This window comes from Cryptomeria japonica, chromosome 7, assembly GCF_030272615.1.
Source record: "Cryptomeria japonica chromosome 7, Sugi_1.0, whole genome shotgun sequence".
NCBI classification, from domain to species: Eukaryota; Viridiplantae; Streptophyta; class Pinopsida; order Cupressales; family Cupressaceae; genus Cryptomeria; species Cryptomeria japonica.
In genome coordinates, this window is record NC_081411.1 from 339,379,194 (window position 1) to 339,387,150 (window position 7,957).

Sequence of the window (7,957 nt, forward strand, 5' to 3'; positions counted from 1 at the left end):
GATGTATGCCCTAATGTACTCAACATGCAAAACCCCATACAGAACAGACAAAAATGACCCATTTAGATTATCTTCCATCGATTTGTATTGATGTTTCTTGAATTATGGCCTTGCCCTATCAGTTATCTCAACAACTAACAGAGTCACCACACCAAAACCAAAAGGTGCCATTATTGTAATCTAGGTTATGAACAAATAGCTTCGAAATTAGAAAATACCTTTTTGACTTCAACCAGACGCAAGAAATCTTTGTCGATTCCTCACAAGCTTTGTTTTAGTTGCACAATATTCTTCACCACACTCCTCTACTCTTTTGCTTCGATCGTAATGTGAGAAATGAATGTTAAAATGACTTTTTATCCTTCGAATACCTAACTTTAAGGTGCAATAAATGCTCAACCCTAAAAATCTCCTGGATGCTCTGAAACTCGTGAACATTGTATTGGATCATCAAATCTACATCAACTCTTCCGTATATCTCTCAGGATCATCTACGAAACCATCTACAATCATCTGTAACCTTCCGCAGCTGGTTACAGATCTCAGAAAGGGGGTTTTAAGGATTTGCATGAAAAGCTTCCCCTAAAGGCCAAATGCCTTAGTTATTGGGTGAAGATCCAACACCAGAATCAGGTGTAGACCCTTTCTTTGTATTTGAATCACCCTTTTTAACCCACATCTTCTTGTGTTGCTCTTTGATCTCTTCAACCTTTGCTTTGCCCTTATTATCTTCTTTGATCTTGTCTGCCAGAGAATTCTTGCTCACATTCTTGCTTCTATAGTATTTGTAATATGATCGATTTTGTTGCAAGCATAGCAAACAATTTTGTTTCTTTGATTAGGTCTAAGATTAACTTTATTTCCTCTAGATCTGCATTTGTTAGCAATATGTCCAAATCTTCCACAAGCATATCATCTTACATTTCTCCTATTTACCATACTTCTGCATTCAACTAACTTATGACCATATTTATTGCAATTGAAACATTGACCGGAGAATGATGTCGTATTCTGATTAGCTCTATTTTTGCATTGACTTGCCATATGACCAAATTTATTACAAACAAAACATTTACCATTAAATTTATAAGCATCAGGTTGTCTTACCAAAGGTCTCTTGTTCTTCTAATGATTGCTTTGACCATAACCAGAGCTTTCTCCTTTCTCAAATCCAATTCCTCCCATATCACCTTTTCTTTTCTGACTTTGTAACATTTCATCTAGCCTAGTTGAGCTAGCATTGAATTTTTCTTTGTACACATTAGCAGTGGTAAGTTCATCTCTTAGAATTATGATCTGTCTCTCAAGCTCTTGCTCATTATTCTTGGATTGTATCAATTCAAGCTTCACTAGGTCATTTTCATGATTCAATATACAACATTCATCAGATCTATCCTTTAATGAATGAGTCAAACTTTCTTCATTCTTCTTCCTATCTTCAATCTCCTTTGTCAACTTCATCACAATGGATTGCATTTCATTCTTCAGGACTGCATTATCTCTAGCTAGTTTTTCACATTCATCTGTTTTGTCTTTCAAAACTTGATCATCAATTATTTGCTCTTCTTTCTTCTTGAGTTTGTTCGTTAGCTCCTTTCTCTTCTCTCTGGATGTGTTCACTTTATCTTTCAATGACTCAATTAAATTTTCATCAATCAGATTTCTTCTCAAGTTACTTGCTTCTTTCCTTGCTGCATCTAGGTCTTCAAATGCCACAATAAGTTGTCTCTGCAAACCAAAGTCCATTGATTCAATCGCCCAAATCTTCCTCAAGTTGTTAGGCTTCCTCGGAGTAACTAAAATTTGATACCAATTGTTGGAATCAATGAACAATGAGAGGGGAGGGTAAATCAATGTTTTGTAATTAACAACTTTCTTTAATTGATTCTTAAACCACTGGAAGCAAATAATTAAAAGCAAAGTACAAAAACTAAATGCAAACAAACACAAAACCATAACACCAAAATTTTTACATGGAAACCTGGAAAGGAAAAAACCACGGTGGGATTGGAACCCAAAATATTATAATACTGTGATCAGAAGTATAATAATATTACAAGAGGGGAATGCACATGCATTCAGGCACACTACCTAGAGCTCACTGCTCAATTACAAAAGAGGGATACAACCCAAAGGAAGACTCATTGCCTTACAAAGATTACAAATGATAACTAATTAAATGAATCGAAGAGTAGCATCTACAAATGCCAAAAAGAAGTTTTGGTTAAGCGCAAGTAGTCTTCTTCCACTGTTCTATCTCTCTGCTTTGTTTTGTTTCTTTGTCATATACTAGAGCACAAAAACCTTCAATCACACGCACAAAACTTCACACAATCACTCTTACAATATTCCCACACACACATCTCATCACATCACACACCAAAATGCTCGAATGAATCAGTCTTATATATCCGCATCAACAAAATAAATCAATTCTCATGTCAGCTCCAAAAACTGCATAACATGCATCATGAAATGTGTAACCATAAGTCAACTCAATCCGATTACCAATCCATATGCAGACCTAAACAAATTGATAATAAGATTCACACATGTCGGCTCTACCACCTCGAACTCAAAATCAATCACCGAAATCATCCCAGAGATTCCGCACAACACGTTACACCAAAATAACTCTATTCTTCCTGAATTACTGGATATCGGATCTTCAATCTTGCATGAGAATCAATACCAAAGACTAGGATTGTGAATCAAGTTGTCTCGAACATCTAACCAACTAACTCTTTCACCGCAACCAAAACTATGCAATCAGGATTGAGATAGCACTCAATGTATCCACACTTTGTGTTCCACCTTCCAGACTTAAGCATAGCTGAATAACAAACTTCTCAAACTTTTGGTAGATCACTTCTACATATACCAGAATCTAGATAGAATTTCTAAGCTAAGTTGCCATCAATGACAACCTAAAAACATTCCTCATGCACAAATCTCTACTGATATAGTGTCTCTAGTAAATCATAAAATATCACCTATAAAACATTAAATAAATAATATTAAATTAATTTATAAATAAGAATCCTCATAAAAATTTAAACAATAATATTTAAATATTATAGTATTCCCAATTAAATAATAATATTTAAATATTAAAACACATTAAAAATTCCCCTAAAAATAATTAACTCTCACTCAAAAAGAATGCAACACATAAATAATTATTTATAGTGAAAAATAGAGTTATCTACCAAGATAAAATTAAAATAGAACAATTAGTTCCACAGTAAAATATAATTTCCACTAAAATAATTCCCACAATAAAAATATTAGCATGCACAATAATAAATCACTTAATAATAATATCCAATAATAGGAATATATTCATTAAATCGAAAACACAATTAAGGCAACAATAAACAATAATTAATTATTAATTTAATTTATAACACTTAAGCTATAATTCATATCAATAATTAAGATAACATAAAATCCAACACACTGAAGTAAATCATAAAATAATACCAATATCAAAACAAGACCTACCACTGACAACAAGGTGATCATATATTATCTATATGACAAATTTGATGGGATAAAAATAAAGACTATGTGCCTAGGTTAGGACAATGGGTAGGGCTAGATACATTCTATACCTTGTACTATCTCAGGTTGTACCACCATTGGGATTTAAAGGCACACTCAAACCTGTGGGACCGGGTGGAGTCAATGCCTAGTACTTGCAATCTGCACAAAACATTTTGCATACACACACACACACACATATACTCCCATCTAGTGAAAGGAAATTGTGATGCCATATGGAGCTTATGAATGAGTAATACAAAATCATTCCTTTCACCCTAATCCCCAAGGAAAGATACAATAAAGATCTATTCTATACATAAAATCCACAAGCATCAATATCATCAATAATGCAAATAATAACATTTGATCTTAGATTAACATCTCATAAAGAATCATAATAAATCACCAATATATAATCCAAGCCATAAGTATACCATTACTAATATCCATATGTCCATATCAAATAAAGTATAACAATAATCATGTCCTGAAACATATAAGCATAATAAAATAGTTTAATAACATGGGTCACATGAATGTAAATAATATGTACAAGAACTTTCATACCTTAGCATAAGATCATGATTTCTATTTGTTTGATTGTTAAATAATTTATGATATTTATTTTTAATATAACTTATAATTATAAATTACTTGACATTTTAATCAAATTACAAAAATCAAAATAAAATATCAAAAACTAAAATTCTAAAAAAATTACTTATTTTTTATTATTATTTTTTTAATTTACATCTATTTATCACTTTAAATAAGTATACTATTCAGAATAATATTTTCTTATATATATTTTTTCTAATAATTTATTAAAACTCAATATTCTTTAAACTTCATATACTTCTCATTCTTCAATTATTTTCCTCATTATTTAGACCTTTTCATAAATGTACACCTTTTCATCTTGAAACGTTTTGCTTCTCTAACCATGAATGAAAATTTAGTCTAACCATAAATTTGTTGACTAATACTAAATGAGAACTTTTACTAAGGAAGCATTTTTAAATAGCCCAATGAATTCTCAGGTAGACAAATTCCTCTCTTTTACCTGGACTGATGGTACTCTCCTTTCTAATATTAAAGTTGTCTGTTTATAATGCAATGACTTATAATGATTCTATTTTGGCTCATATTAATTATTTATGGTGCTCTAACCTCTCTAATGCATAGTAGCATAGTATTCTCAAACAGATGTGGAGCAGCGCTGTGGCTCAATCTACAGTGTGTGCAAAGTGACAGAGACTGTTAGACATATATTCTTTGATTGTTCTACTGCCAAAGAAATTTGGCTCATTTTTGGTTTCACTATCCCTCTCACTATTGATATTATGAATATTATCTCTGGCAATATTTCGGGCATTAAAAAGGATTGTAATCTATTTTGGTCTATTCTTTCTTGTGATAATATTTGGTTCATTTGGAAAATAAGAAATGAGGACATGTTTCAAGGTAAGGCTAGGATTCTTACTGAGACTTTTCGAAGGCTCACCTACTCTTTTATCATGATGCAGGGCACTATCGTGATGAGATTGGAGAAGAAGAAGTTTGAAAGGTTCCTCCAAGATGGACATACTAGAGTGTTCATTTACAAACTCTCCCATGGCTACTCTTGGGGGAGATCTAGTAGAGAGAGAACTCTGTCTGTCTAAACATTGGATGCCCTCATGGATGAGATCCAAGGACACAAAGATGTTGTCAGACAACAAGGTACTCTAATGGAGTAGCTGAGGAACACCAGACAGATTGTCTGTATGGAAGGACCATTGGGGTAGATAGCTTGGATGGATGCCTAGACCCTGGACCTGCTATGATGCTGATTTTGTGCCAGTCTTATCCATATTGACAATCCTATCTAAGTTCTATGGTCCTAGTATAAATGTGTTTTTTTCTTGTTTATATATAATGTATATGTTACCTCCGAATGTGTATGATGTACAGTTTTTGGTTGATAGACTTAGTCATACATTTTAGATGTATTTGTAGGGCATAGAAGACAGACGTCTAGTAGGGCAGTACAACTACCTTGAAACATATATGGCGATACAATGCCTCTTTTTGTAGTCTTTTCTCACTATATCTAATAAAAAATAAATAAACAGGGGCAATGAATTCAAAAAGAAGCATGCTTACCTAGTACCTAATTCATAAGATTTATATATTGTTATTAGTGGTCATATCCTAATAACATTTATACATTGTTCTAATATGAAGTTGTAAACACTTACACTTTATTAAGTATCTCTTTTAAAATAATTATATCCTAATAACTATTAGAATATTAATTATTTATATTAGAATATAATTATTTATGAATGGGGGATATTGAAAATGTGACTACTGAAACCACCCTTTCTCCTATATTTAAGGAGGTTGTCTCTCATTTCAGAGGGTGAGAATTTGGAGATTAATAGTTAGTTGTAGCACTACGCACAAGAGGTATTATTGGTCATGTGCAAGTAAGAGAGGTGTCCCTAGATTCAGTCTATTTAAGATAGACTATATTTTGTAAGTGTTTTAATAAAATGATGTTTTATGGGGTGTTTTATCTAAAAGAGTTTTCTCATGTATATCTTGTGTAATGCATACATTTATGCATGTATGATTAACATTTCATTTATATTGTATTTTTTTTATAATGATTAGTATCCCAAGATCATAATTTATAACAAGCATCTTGTCTTGTGTAAAACACAAATACACACAAAGATAAAAAATAAATTAAATGACTTAATAATAAAGAAAAAGCTCAAATAGACAAGTTATCAAAAAGATAAATTATAACCAATTTATTAATAAACAAAAATAATTATTCCTTATTCATTTAAATTTGAAAAAACACATAAATTTTTAAATAACATTTTAATCATCAATATAGTACACAATATAATATTCTCGTCAAATTTTCAAAATACACCTGGATCTAAGTATCCTCATATTCATAACAATAGCAAAGTATTTGTAAACTAGAGCATGCTAAAGTACTGTAAAACATTAATTGAAATTTTACATGGTACTCATTAAAGATCTCTGACTATTATTCTCCCAAGTGCTATTGGGGATTCCTTAACCTGAAAGAAGACATGGAAATTGTTTCAAAAGTCTACAAATTGCATAATATTTAAATACTGAAATTTTTTAAAACTATAGATATGTGCATACCTCAAATGTAGAGAAGTATCATGTTCAAGATGATGCAAAAAATTTCCATTTTGCACATGCTGATTTGCAGGAACACATGTACTCTCATGTGATTGTGCTTTATGACTTGGTTGTTCAATCCTAGGAAAAGGATAGTTAAATTTCATTTGATGAATGAAATCTTGATTGGCTATGGCTATTGAATTCCTCTGTTATGAAATAAAGGAAAGTCAGTATATTTAATTATTAAAAAGGTCAATTCTAATTATTTAAAAATAAATAATGTTATATCTGAAAATTTTAGGTTAATAAATGGTAAGGTACGCCATGCCTCTTGTCGAAGTTTGTTGTTCTCTTCCTGTAGTTGCAATATCTGTCCATGGTAAAAAATAAATAATGTTTTATTTAAAGAAAATAAATAATTAACTGGAGAAAAATAAAAAATTAATTGGAGAAAAATAAATAAAAAAATTCTTAGTTTTTAGAGTATTGATTATTTTTTTAAGGTTTATAAAATTATTTTAGAGTTGCATATGAACATTTTCATATTCTTTTTCATAAAATAAATTTTGAATTATATTTTATACATTTATAGTGTAATACCTCTCATGTTTGCATTATGTTGTTCATAATTTGAGACCTGGTTCATATAGTTATACGTATATATTTCGTTCAAGATGCTTTGTATAAGCATTCTTTTTGAATTAACATGGATATTGGATGTACTTTATGACACATTTGTAGTATTATTATAGTAAGTTTATTATGCTATTGTTATTTTAATTGATTATGTACATGTACGCTCATGTCACTATTTTTATGATTATGATGTTGTGCCCTGTTTGAGGAGATTGTATGCGCTTCAACTATCATGTATATGCACATGTACACTTGACATGTGTTGAGTGATTATAGGCATTGGAAATTTTTCCATTTAACTTCAGAAGTTTGAGTTATTTCTTGATAGTAGTTATGAGGAGATATCATATTGTCCATTCCCATTTTACCTTATTCATCATACTCAGTTTGAGTATGGTTTCCTATTATTATGTTGAGTGAGATATTCTAGATGTTATGATTGGTAATAATGTAAAAACCCTAACCTCTATGTGGATACTAGTAATGAGTTTTTAAATGTTTTATTATTAATTTTTTTTTGTAAATTTAATGTGAAAATTAGTTTTTATGAATATAAATCATAATTTAATGTTGGGATTGAAAATGGCTTATGAATATTTGATTAAATGTGTTTTAAGAA

At 30.6% G+C, this 7,957-nt stretch overlaps 1 long non-coding RNA gene across 1 annotated transcript; it reads right to left on the reverse strand.

Annotated features, from left to right (window-relative positions):
- Positions 1-6,350: 6,350 nt before the first annotated feature.
- On the reverse strand, positions 6,351-6,909 carry LOC131857089 (uncharacterized). Its single transcript, XR_009358507.1, has 2 exons — positions 6,721-6,909; positions 6,351-6,629 (listed from the first exon to the last, which is right to left on the reverse strand). It is a non-coding gene; the product is annotated as an uncharacterized LOC131857089 (long non-coding RNA).
- Positions 6,910-7,957: the final 1,048 nt, after the last annotated feature.